The 10,066-nt window shown below is 41.0% G+C and overlaps 1 protein-coding gene across 2 annotated transcripts in view; it reads left to right on the forward strand.

Annotated features, from left to right (window-relative positions):
• Nucleotides 1-5,677: 5,677 nt before the first annotated feature.
• LOC309634938 (FUN14 domain-containing protein 2) overlaps nt 5,678-10,066 on the forward strand; it is a 29,015-nt gene continuing 24,626 nt past the window's right edge. For both annotated transcript variants that reach the window (XM_082405586.1, XM_082405587.1), the window contains exon 1: nt 5,678-9,964. The gene's annotated coding sequence lies outside the window, so the exon portion shown is untranslated. The remainder of the gene's footprint in view (nt 9,965-10,066) is intronic.

A 10,066-nucleotide genomic window follows, 5' to 3' on the forward strand; every position in this document is an offset into this window, starting at 1 on the left:
CTATTGAGTTAGAGTGATGACAGAAAGAAACACCTGCTTTGTGGCAACCACAGTGCTGCTGTAGATCATGTGCCCTGGGGTTACCATCTCCTCAAACCTCTTCCTTGCTTCCTCTCCACACCATAAATATTGCTACCAAAATGTGGGTTGTGTAGACGCATGGCTACATTTCAGGCAGGATTTTATTGATAACTATGGAGTTACAAAGACAGAGGCAGCCTAGAAGTGTACACTGTCCCTCAGGCAAGTTATTAAGATATACAAAGTGATCCTCTTAAATAGGAAGGCACAAAGAATGCCGGTTAAAGAACTCTGTGTTTGCATGCATTTGACTACTTTTCTTTTTATAGTGACTACTGTCAAAAGTTCTTATGATATATACAATCTAATTTATAAGATGACCTACCAGATGCAGAGACTTAAAAAAAACACTTCTAGTATTATTTTACGTTCTATGACATTCTCATCAAAAATAAAGAGAAGGGAGGTCTTCAAATAAAGAGTTGTCAGTGTAACTGGGCTGACAGCTGGATGATTCTAAAGAAAGCAGGAGTTAACAAGTATTTATTGACTACCTGCTATGTCTTCGGCATTCTTCTTGCATGAGAAATGTAAAGCAAGATGAGCTAGGATTTCTACTTTCAATAATTCTGTATGACGTTGCTTACATGTGGAATCTAAAAAAGACAACAAACTAGTGAATATAACAAAAAAGAAGACTCACAGATATAGAGAACAAACTTGTGGTTACCAGTGGGGAGAGAGAAGGGGGGAGGGGCAACATAGGAGTAGGGGATTAAGAGGTACAAACTATTATGTAAAAAATAAGCTGCAAGGATATACTGTAGGGACCTTGAAGATGGTGGAGGAGTAAGACGTGGAGATCACCTTCCTCCCCACAAATACATCAAAAATACAACTACATGTAGAACAATTCCTACAGAACACCTACTGAAAGCTGGCAGAAGACCTCAGACTTCCCCCAAAGGCAAGGAACTCCCTACATGCCTGGGTAAAGCAAAAGAAAAAAGAAAAAACAGAGACAAAAGAATAGGGACAGGACGTGCACCTCTGGGAGGGAGCTGTGAAGGAGGAAAAGTTTCCACACACTAGGAAGCCCCTTCACTGGAGGTGATTGGGGGTGGGCGGGGGGGAAGCTTTGGAGCCATGAAAGAGAGCACAGCAACAGGGGTGCAGAGGGCAAAACAGAGAGATTCCCATGCAGAGGATTGGTACTGACCAGCACTCACCAGCCTGAGAGGCTTGTCTGCTCACCTGCCAGGACGGGTAGGGGCTGGGAGCTTAGGCTTGGGCTTTAGAGGTCAGACCCCAGGGAGAGGACTGCAGTTGGCTGCGTGAACACAGCCTGAAGGGGGCTAGTGCACCACAGCTAGCCGGGAGGGAGTCCAGGAAAAAGTGTGGAACTGCCGAAGAGGCAAGAGACCATTGTTTCAGGGTGCATGAGGAGAGAGGATTCCCTCCCCATGTGCCCACAGAAGGCAGAGCACCGCCTAAGTGAGCTCCAGAGTCAGGTGTGAGCTGCAGCTATCAGCTCGGACCCCAGAGACAGGCATAAAATGCTAACACTGATGCTGCAGCCACCAAGAAGCCTGTGTGCAAGCACAGGTCACTATCCACACCTCCCCTCCTGGGAGCCTGTGCAGCCCGCCACTGCCAGGGTCCCATGATCCAGGGACAACTTCCCTGAGAGAACACACAGTGCATCTCAGGCTGTTGCAACAACACACTGGCCTCTGCCACCGAAGGCTTGCCCCGCATTCCAGTTATGACTACCGTACCCCTCCCTCCCCCCGGCCTGAGTGAGCAAGAGAGCCCAAATCAACTGCTGCTTTAACCCCCTCCTGTTTGGGCGGGGAACAGATGCCTGAGGGCAACCAACAGGCAGAACTGGGGCCAATACCAAAGCTGAACCCCAGGAACTGTGCAAACAAAGAAGAAAAGGGGAAATCTCTCTCTGCAGCCTAAGGAGCACTGGATTAAATTCCTGCAAACCAGCTTGGTAAACCCTGCATGTGTGGAATACCTGAATAGACAACAAGTGTTCCCAAAATTGAGGTGGTGAACTCTGGGGGCAACAGTGGACTTGGGGTTTGCTCTCTGGAATGATTTGTTTCTGATTTTTATATTTATCTTAGTTCAGTTTTTAGTGCTTGTTATCATTGGTGCATTGGTTTATTGGTTTGATTGCTCTCTGCTTTGTTTTTTCTTTCTTTCTTTTTTTCTCCCTTTTCTTCTGAGCCATGTGGCTGACAGGGTCTTGGTGCTCCGGCCTGGTGTCAGGCCTGAACCTCCAAGGCGGGAGAGCTGAGTTCAGGACATTGGACCAACAGAGACCTCCCAGCCCCAGGTAATATCAATCAGTGAGAGCTCTCCCAGAGATCTCCGTCTCAATGCTAAGACCCAGCTCCACCCAACGACCAGCAAGCTCCAGTGCTGGACGCCCCATGCTAAACAAGTAGCAAGACAGGAACACAACCCCACCCATTAGCTGAGACGCTGCCTAAAATCATACTAAGTTAACAGACACCCCAAAACACACCACTGGACACGTACCTGCCAACCAGAAAGAAAAGATCCAGCCCCACCCACCAGAACACAGACACCAGTCCCCTCCAACAGGAAGCTACACAATCCACTGAACCAACCTTACCCACGGGGGGCAGACACCAGAAACAACAGGAACTATGAACCTGCAGGCTGTGAAAAGGAGACCCCAAACACAGTAAGTTAGACAAAATGAGAACACAGAGAAATATGCAGCAGATGAAGAAGCAAGGTAAACACCCACCAGACCAAACAAATGAAGAGGAAATACGAAGTCTACCTGAAAAAGAATTCAGAGTAACGATAGTACAGATGATCCAAAATCTTGGAAATAGAATGGAGAAAATACAAGAAACATTTAACAAGGACCTAGAAGAACTAAAGAGCAAACAAACAATGATGAACAACACAATAAATGAAATTTAAAATTCTCTAGAAGGAATCAATAGCAGAATAACTGAGACAGAAGACAGGAGAAGTGACCTGGAAGATAAAATAGTGGAAATAACTACTGCAGAGCAGAATAAAGAAAAAAGAATGAAAAGAATTGAGGACAGTCTCAGAGACCTCTGGGACAACATTCAACGCACCAAGATTCGAATTATAGGAGTCCCAGAGGAAGAAGAGAAAAAGAAAAGTGTCTGAGAAAATATTTGAAGAGATTATAGTTGAAAACTTCCTTAACATGGGAAAGGAAATAGTCAATCAAGTCCAGGAAGTGCAGAGAGTCCCATACAGGATAAATCCAAGGATAAAAATGCCAAGACATATATTAATCAAACTATCAAAAATTAAATACAAAGAAAAAATATTAAAAGCAGCAAGGGTAAAGCAACAAATAACAGACCACAGAATCCCCATAAGGTTAACAGCTGATCTTCCAGCAGAAACTCTGCAAGCCAGAAGGGAATGGCAGGGAATATTTAAAGTGATGAAAGGGAAAAACCTACAAACAAGATTACTCTACACAGCAAGGATCTCATTCAGATTCAACGGAGAAATTAATACCTTTACAGAAAAGCAAAAGTTAAGAGAATTCAGCACCACCAAACCAGCTCTACAACAAATGCTAAAGGAACTTCTCTAGAAAGGAAACACAAGAGACAGAAAAGACCTACAATAAGAAACCCAAAACAATTCAGAAAATGGTAACAGGAAAACACATATCGATAATTACCTTAAATGTAAATGGATTAAATGCTCCAACCAAAAGACACAGACTGGCTCAATGGATACAAAAACAAGAAGACCTGTATATACGCTGTCTACAAGAGACCCACTTCAGACCTAGGGACACAAACAGACTGAAAGTGAGGGGATGGAAAGAGATATTCCATGCAAATGGAAATCAAAAGAAAGCTGGAGTAGCAATTCTCATATCAGACAAAATAGACTTTAAAATAAAGACTATTACAAGAGACAAAGAAGGACACTACATAATGATCAAGGGATCAATCCAAGAAGAAGATATAACAATTGTAAATATTTATGCACCCAACATAGGAGCACCTCAATTCATAAGGCAAATGCTAACAGCCATAAAAGGGGAAATTGACAGTCACACAATAATAGTAGGGAACTTTAACACGCCACTTTCACCAATGGACAGATCATCTAAAATGAAAATAAATAAGGAAACACAAACTTTAAATGACACATTACACAAGATGGACTTAACTGATATTTATAGGACATTCCATCCAAAAACAACAGAATACACATTCTTCTCAAGTGCTCATGGAACATTCTCCAGGATAGATCACATCTTGGGTCACAAATCAAGCCTTGATAAATTTATGAAAATTGAAATCATATCAAGTATCTTTTCCAACCACAATGCTATGAGACTAGATATCAATTCCAGAAAAAAACACTGTAAAAAATACAAACACATGGGGGTTTCCCTGGTGATGCAGTGGTTGAGAATCTGCCTGCTAATGCAGGGAACACGGGTTCGAGCCCTGGTCTGGGAAGATCCCACATGCCACGGAGCAACTAGGCCCGTGAGCCACAGCTACTGAGCCTGCGCGTCTGGAGCCTGTGCTCCGCAACAGGAGAGGCCACGATAGTGTTAGGCCCGCGCACCGCGATGAAGAGTGGCCCCCACTTGCCGCAACTAGAGGAAGCCCTCGCACAGAAACGAAGACCCAACACAGCCAAAAATTAATTAATTAATTAATTAATTAATTTAAAAAAATATATAAACACATGGAGGCTAAACAATACGCTACTAAATAACCAAAAGATCACTGAAGAAATCAAAGAGGAAATCAAAAAATACCTAGAAACAAATGACAACGAAAACACAATGAGCCAAAACCTATGGGATGCAGCAAAAGCGGTTCTAAGAGGGAAATTTATAGCAAGACAATCCTACCTCAAGAAAGAAGAAACATCTCAAATAAACAACTAACCTCACACATAAAGCAATTACAGAAAGAAGAATTTTAAAAAACCCCAAAGTTAGCAGAAGGAAAGAAATCATAAAGATAAGATCAGATCAGAAATAACTGAAAAAGAAATGAAGGAAACAATAGCAAAGATCGTTAAAACTAAAAACTGGTTCTTTGAGAAGATAAACAAAATTGATAAACCGTTAGCCAGAATCGTCAAGAAAAAAAGTGAGAAGACTCAAATCAACAGAATTAGAAATGAAAAAGGAGAAGTAACAACTGACACTGCAGAAATACAAAGGATCACGAGAGATTACTACAAGCAACCATATGCAAATGAAATGGACAACCTGGAAGAAATGGCCAAATTCTTAGAGAAGCACAACCTTCTGCAACTGAACAAGGAAGAAATAGAAAATATAAACAGCCCAATCACAAGCACTGAAATTGAAACTGTGATTAAAAATCTTCCAACACACAAAAGCCCAGGACCAGATGGCTTCACAGGCGAATTCTATCAAACATTTAGAGAAGGGCTAACACCTATCCTTCTCAAACTCTTCCAAAATTTAGCAGATGGAGGAACACTCCCAAACTCATTCTACGAGGCCACCATCACCCTGATACCAAAACCAGACAAAGATGTCACAAAAAAAGAAAACAACAGGCCAATATCACTGATGAACATAGATGCAAAAATCCTCAACAAAATACTAGCAAACAGCACATTAAAAGGATCATACACCATGATCAAGTGGGGTTTATCCCAGGAATGTAAGGATTCTTCAATATATGCAAATCAATCAATGTGATACACCATATTAACAAATTGAAGGAGAAAAACCATATGATCATATCAATAGATGCAGAAAAAGCTTTTGGCAAAATTCAACACCCACTTTTGATAAAAACTCTCCAGAAAGTAGGAATAGAGGAAACCTACCTCAACATAGTAAAGGCCATATATGACAAACACACAGCCAACATTGTTCTCAATGGTGAAAAACTGAAACCATTTCCACTAAGATCAGGAAAAAGACAAAGTTGCCCACTCTCACCACTATTATTCAACATAGTCTTGGAAGTTTTAGCCACAGCAATCAGAGAAGAAAAAGAAATAAAAGGAATCCAAATCGGAAAAGAAGAAGTAAAGCTGTCACTGTTTGCAGATGACAGGATACTATACATAGAGAATCCTAAAGATGCTACCAGAAAACTACTAGAGCTAATCAATGAATTTGGTAAAGTAGCAGGATACAAAATTCATGCACAGAAATCTCTTGCATTCCTGTACACTAACGATGAAAAATCTGAAAGAAATTAAGGAAACACTCCGATTTACCATTGCAACAAAAAGAATAAAATACCTAGGAATAAACCTACCTAAGGAGACAAAAGGCCTGTATGCAGAAAACTATAAGACACTGAAGAAAGAAATTAAAAAGACGATACAAACAGATGGAGAGATATACTATGTTCTTGGATTAGAAGCATCAACATTGTGAAAATGACTATACTACCCAAAGCAATCTACAGATTCAATGCAATCCCTAACAAACTACCAATGGCATTTCTCACAGAACTAGAACAAAAAATTTCACAATTTGTATGGAAACACAAATACCCCGAATAGCCAAAGCAGTCTTGAGAAAGAGAAACAGAGCTGGAGGAATCAGGCTCCCGGACTTCAGACTATACTACAAAGTTACAGTAATCAAGACAGTATGGTACTGGCACAAAAACAGAAATATAGATCAATGGAACAGGATAGAAAGTCCAGAGATAAACCCATGCACATATGGTCACCTTATCTTTGATAAAGGAGGCAAGAATATACAATGGAGAAAAGACAGCCTCTTCAATAAGTGGTGCTGGGATAACTGGAGACCTACATGTGAAAGAATGAAATTAGACACTTTCTAACACCATATACAAAAATAAACTCAAAATGGATTAAAGACCTAAATGTAAGGCCAGACACTATAAAACTCTTAGAGGAAAAGCTAGGCAGAACACTGTGACATAAGTCACAGCAAGATCCTTTGTGGCCCACTTCCTAGAGAAATGGAAATAAGAAGAAAAATAAACAAACGGGACCTAATGAAACTTAAAAGCTTTTGCACAGCAAAGGAAACCATAAACAAGATGAAAAGACAACCCTCAGAATGGGAGAAAATATTTGCAAATGAAGCGACTGACAAAAGATTAATCACCAAAATATACAAGCAGCTCATGCAGCTCAATATCAAAAAAACAAACAACCCAAATCCAAAAATGGGCAGAAGACCTAAAAAGACATTTCTCCAAAGAACGTATACAGATTGCCAACAAACACATGAAAGGATTCTCAACATCACTAATCAATAGAGAAATGCAAATCAAAACTACAATGAGGTATCACCTCACACCAGTCAGAATGGCCATCATCAAAACTGACGAACCTAGGGCCAGGACAGGAATAAAGATGCAGATGTAGAGAATGGACTTGAGGACACGGGGAGGGGGAAGGGGAAGCTGGGATGAAGTGAGAGAGTGGCATGGACATATATACACTACCAAATGTAAAACAGATAGCTAGTGGGAAGCAGTCGCATCACACAGGGAGACCAGCTCAGTGCTGCGTGACCACCTAGAGGGGTGGGATAGGGTGGGTGAGAGGGAGACGCAAGAGGGAGGGGATATGGGGATATATGTATACATACAGCTGATTCACTTTGTTATACAGCAGAAACTAACACAACATTGTAAAGCAATTATACTCCAATAAAGATGTTAAAAAATATATTAAAAAAATAAAAATCTGCAAACAATAAACACTGGAGAGGGTGTGGAGAAAAGGGAACCCTCTTGCACTGTTGGTGGGAATGTAAATTGATACAGCCACTATGGAGAACAGTACGGAGGTTCCTTAAAATCTAAAAATAGAATTACCATATGACCCAGCAATCCCACTACTGGGCATATACCCTGAGAAAACCATAATTCAAAAAGAGACATGTACCACAATGTTCATTGCAGCACTATTTACAATAGCAGGACATGGAAGCAACCTAAATGTCCATCAACATATATATGGATAAAGAAGATGTGGCACATATATAGAATGGAATATTACTCAGCCATAAAAAGAAATGAAATTGAGCTGTTTGTAGTGAGGTGGATGGACCTAGAGTCTGTCATACAGAGTGAAGTCAGAAAGGGAGAAACAAATACCATATGCTAACACATATATATGTGGAATCTAAAAAAAAAAAAAAAGGTTCTGATGAACGTAGGGGCAGGACAGGAATAAAGACACAGACATAGAGAATGGACTTGAGGACACGGGGTAGGGGAAGCATAAGCTGGGACGAAGTGAGAGAGTAGCATTGACATATATACACTACCAAATGTAAAACAGGTAGCTAGTGGGAAGCAGCCGCATAGCACAGGGAGATCAGCTCGGTGCTTTGTGACCACTTAGAGGGGTGGGATAGGGAGGGTGGGAGGGAGATGCAAGAGGGAGGGGATATGGGGATGTATGTATACATATAGCGGATTCACTCTGTTATACAGCAGAAAGTAACACAACATTGTAAAGCAATTATACTCCAATAAGGATGTTAAAAAAAAAAAAGGATATATTGTACAATGGAGGAATACAGCCAATATTTTATAAAAACTATAAATGGAGTATAACCTTTAAAAGTCATGAATCACTATACTGTACACTTGTAACATATAATATTGTACATCAACTATACTTCAATTAAAAAAAAAACTTGCAGTCCCATTGGACAGATAGAACAAACAGGGTGAACAATATCATAGAACAGTTATTGACTTTTTCCTGTTTCTTAGTGCGCTAAGGGCATGGCATACATTATCTCTTTTAATATGCGACTGTCTAGAAAGGTAAGTAATATTATTCTACCCCTTTTACACATTAGAAAACTGAGGCTCAGAGAGGTAATTACTTCAGGTCCACACAGCTAGTGAGCGACAGGTCTGGATTCAAACCCAGGACTTTGACACCGAAGTTCGTTGTCCCCTTAACGGGTTGCAATACAGCAACCCATTTTTAACATTCAAATTCAAGCATTTCTTTACAAACAAATTGTAATAGCTTTCCTGAGACCAAAATAAGAAATAGGCATTTTCTGTGGCATATCTCACCAGCAATGACAGAATATACTCCAAAAGGAAAGTATCAGCCAAGCACAGCCTTGTCAGCCAACACTTTGAACTGCCCTTGAAAGCAACTTGGTCATGAACGTCAGTTCTCCTTCAGCATACGCAGTATAACAGTCTTCCAGCAACTGATCCAGTGAGCTGGTTACAAGAGTCCAGCAAACTTGAAACTGCCCTGGCATTCAAGCTCCTCAACCATTCTGCACATTCCTGACGCGTTACCATGATAAAGTGTGCACTGATGCACGGATAACGTCAAAGCCAGCAAGGGGGAAACATGACTTTTAGAACAACATTTCAAGGTCGAATATTACCCAAATGTGCAGGACTATGGTCAACTCTTGGATTATAAAAACGCAGATCCAGTTTCTCAAGGCCTCTGGGATAAAGTTCAAATTAGGTTGTTGAAGAGAGGGCTCTTATCAGTTTTATGAGCAGCTTTCTCCAGAAGTTAGCCAGCTCGCTTGATAACATTGGACAAGAGGAATTTTCCAGCAATAGACCCAAGGAAGAAACAAGTGACAAGTAAAGAGCTGTATTCTGCTCTAATGCAGATTTAACATTTATCCGAGGAAGCTCTTCTCCGAGGAGGTTAGAGTATACAACTGCCTCTTCAAGACTCACTCCAAACCCACTGGGGAGTCCCCTGAAGTGCCAGCAATCCTTCTTCTCCCTGACTCTTGATATACAGTAAAGACAGCACTAGTAGGTCCTCCCTAAAGGAACTTTGCCCAGAGTCAGGGGCGTGGTCAAGTCGTATTTATGAAGAATTTATACCTGCTCTTTCACAACTGAACTTCCGCTGGACCAGAGCCAATATGAATACAGTATGGCTGGTGAGTGTTACTCATTGGGCATTTCCCTGCCCAGAATCTTTACTCTTACAGTGAGGCGTTAATACACTGAGATACTGAGTTTTGTTTACCCCTGCTTTTTGT

The sequence above is a fragment of the Balaenoptera borealis genome (assembly GCF_965194805.1).
Source record: "Balaenoptera borealis genome assembly, chromosome: 9".
Taxonomy (NCBI): domain Eukaryota; kingdom Metazoa; phylum Chordata; class Mammalia; order Artiodactyla; family Balaenopteridae; genus Balaenoptera; species Balaenoptera borealis.